The sequence below is a fragment of the Etheostoma spectabile genome, chromosome 23, assembly GCF_008692095.1.
Source record: "Etheostoma spectabile isolate EspeVRDwgs_2016 chromosome 23, UIUC_Espe_1.0, whole genome shotgun sequence".
NCBI classification, from domain to species: domain Eukaryota; kingdom Metazoa; phylum Chordata; class Actinopteri; order Perciformes; family Percidae; genus Etheostoma; species Etheostoma spectabile.
Genome location: NC_045755.1, coordinates 10,076,614 through 10,079,643, shown reverse-complemented (window position 1 = coordinate 10,079,643; position 3,030 = coordinate 10,076,614). Strand labels below are relative to the sequence as shown.

At 42.2% G+C, this 3,030-nt stretch overlaps 1 protein-coding gene and 1 long non-coding RNA gene across 7 annotated transcripts in view; both read right to left on the bottom strand.

Moving 5' to 3' along the window:
- The window catches only part of grm8a (glutamate receptor, metabotropic 8a), a 311,638-nt gene that overhangs the window by 255,836 nt on the left and 52,772 nt on the right, over positions 1 to 3,030 (bottom strand). The gene's annotated exons all lie outside the window — the stretch shown is intronic.
- LOC116672995 (uncharacterized) overlaps positions 2,851 to 3,030 on the bottom strand; it is a 12,805-nt gene continuing 12,625 nt past the window's right edge. Inside the window, exon 3 of the long non-coding RNA XR_004327705.1 lies at positions 2,851 to 3,025. This is a non-coding gene — a long non-coding RNA (uncharacterized LOC116672995). The remainder of the gene's footprint in view (positions 3,026 to 3,030) is intronic.

Genomic DNA, 3,030 nt, shown 5'->3' with positions numbered 1-3,030 from the left:
ACACACACACACACACAATTAATTTACACATATGTAGGCAGGACGACATATGAGGAAGACATCAGGTAGAATAAAGTTGCAAGTAAGTACTGCAGAAATTAATTTTGGCCAGACTGCACAAATCAAAAGGACACCATTCTCTGCAAAATAAAAACTTTGGCCTCCACACCAGTCCTCAGCGAGTGATTGTCTGCTCTGAAATATCACCATTTCTTTTGTTGCCTTGTGGGACAGCATCTCTGTTTCCTTTTCTGGCTGACCGCCTCTCTTTACCCCTCTGTGTTCGCACCGTGTTAGATAAATCTTTATCTGTGCCAGGTGGTGTGGAGTGTCAGGAAACAAACAATACAAAGATACACACATTTGTATGCAGTGACGTGCCCGTTTTGTGCTTTCAGCTAGTTTGCCATCCCAAAAGGCACTTGCCGGCTTCAGTGACAGGGAGAAAGAAATACAGAAAAAAAGAAAGAAGGATACATTTGAAAAAGGATATTACAAAATCCATAACACATCAGACACTCACATCCATAACTGTCATGTGTTGCTTGGTATCATTTACATTTTTTATACTATAGTGCCGAGACGTTACCCAAGTGTCTGTACTTGTGCCGAAATGATCCATTATAAATTTTGTCTAAACTGAACACTGAACTACTTGATGTGTCTATAATTGGCAAAGGAATTATCTGATCAAAAAATTACGTAGTGACAATGAATCTGAATTCAAGAAACAAGGCCAGCTCTGTCTATCAATCAATTGATTCGCACACACCTATGGTATGCAAGAACTCTCAGACACAAATGAGCTATATCCATCCAACAACCTACAGATCCCATTTATTGTGCTGGCAGATAAACTTTTCTACTTCCGAGTTTGTGTGTGTGTGTGTGTGTGTGTGTGTGTGTGTGTGTGTGTGTGTGTGTGTGGTGTGTGTCTGTGCACTAGTGATTAATCCAGTGTTACTATAGGAGGGGGTGATGCCCTGAGGCTGTACTTTCCTTTGACGCTAAGGTTTATTCCACTGCATCTTTCTCTCTCTACTTCCTTCCTTCACTGCTTTCCATTCCTGTTCCCTTGTTTTTTCTTAATTTCTCGTCCTCGACTTGAATTGTGCTCTCTCTCTGTCTCTCTCTCTCTATTTCTCTCTCCATTTCTTGTCGATCAGTTTAGTGACATTCCCTCCTTTTCCCCGTCCTGCTGCACATCCTAATAATCTCCTCATCCAAATCTCATGCCATCCTCCTCTCACCCACACCTTCTGTATCTGCTCTTACGGCTGATTGTCCACCTTAGGGTGTACCTTCAAGCACTCTCAACATTTTATTTTCACCTTATTGCTCCTCCTCCTCCTCATCCCTCTCTGCAGGTGATTAACAGTGTGGAGGATTAAAAAAAAAAAAAAAAGTGAACCCTGTGAAATGGACAGCTTTACTTCTAACCAAGCAGTGATCGTGCACACACATGCATTAACACACACTGACACCCACTTCCAGCTGGAAATAAGGAACAACAATTGTCTGCTTTCTTCCACTTGCCATTGTGTGTGTGTGTGTGGTGTGTGTGTGTGTGTGTGTGTGTGTGGTGTGTGTGTTGTGTGTGTGTGTGTGTGTGTGGGTGGCGCACATGCATTAAATAAAGACAACCCCACACACAACAGTACGCAAGACACATTAAACAACAAAGCTTGTCCAGCCAACAGGTCTCCAACTGTTATGAAAATACACCACAATGTACTACAGTGATACTGAGCCTGTAAACTCATTCTACAAAAGATACATAAATCCATCATGTCCTCCAACGTGACATTTTGAAAGGTCACGTTTTAGGAGTTGATACATTTATACAGCCAGGGAGCAGAACGCAGTGAGTGCACTCAAGTGTGACCAACTAATGTTTGGTAAATCTGTGACCAGAGGCCCGAGCACACTGTGTAGAATTGGACGAGGAGGATCAAATTATAGTATATTGATCTGGATCAGGATTTGTTTTTACAATTTCTATTCTATACTCTGCCTCACACTAATACAACAGTGCTGTTATCACAGTCGAGTATATTTACAGTGGGGCTCAAAGGTTTGAGCCCCCCAGGTAAAAAAATTGTATTAATGTGCATAAAGAAGCCAAGAAAAGATGGAAAAATATCCAAAAGGCTTCAAATGACAGATTAGATATTCGTATAATACGTCACAAAAAGTTAGATTTTATTTCAATCATTTACACTTTCAAAATAACAGAAAAGAAAAACAATGGCGTCTGCAATAGTTTGGGCATCCTGCAGAGTTAGTGCCTTGTACGGCCCCCTTTGGAAAGTATTTGGTAAATCCAAAATTTGCTGAAATTTTATTGAATCCATTTTTCCTTCTGCTCGTGAAATGTTCCCTGTGCCAATGGCTGCAATACAACCCCAAAGCATAATTGATCCCCCCACGCTTAACAGTTGGACAGAGGTTCTTTACATTAATTCTGTTCCCTTTCTTCTCCAAATGTACCTTTGCTCATTCCGGCCAAAAAGTTCTATTTTAACCTCATCGGTCCACAGAACTTGTTTCCACAATGCATCAGGCTTGTCTATATGTTCATTTGCAAACTTCAAACAGAGATTTTTTGTGGTGAGGACGTGGAAGAGGTTTTGTTCTGATGACTCTTCCATGACGCCCATATTTGTACAAGTATCTCTTTATAGTGGAATGGTGTACCACAACTCCAGTGTCTGCCAGGTCAGCATGGTTGCACTCATCATTCCAAACAAAAGGAACCACAGGACTACACTACCAGGTCAACGGAGCAACTACTACCGAGAAGTACAGAAACAGCGATAGTAACCTGCCATGTATAAGAAACGCCTAAGTTCTCGTCTAGGGCTGGCCACTGGTAGAAAGACAACCGGAGCCACCTTAGCGTCCACAGGCCGGACCTGCCCCTGGCCAACCTGCTTACCAAGGTAAGTGACAGTGGTCTTACCAAACTCACACTTGGCCAAGTTAAGGGTAAGGGACGCGTCCGCCAGCCGTTGGAATACAGTTTCTAGA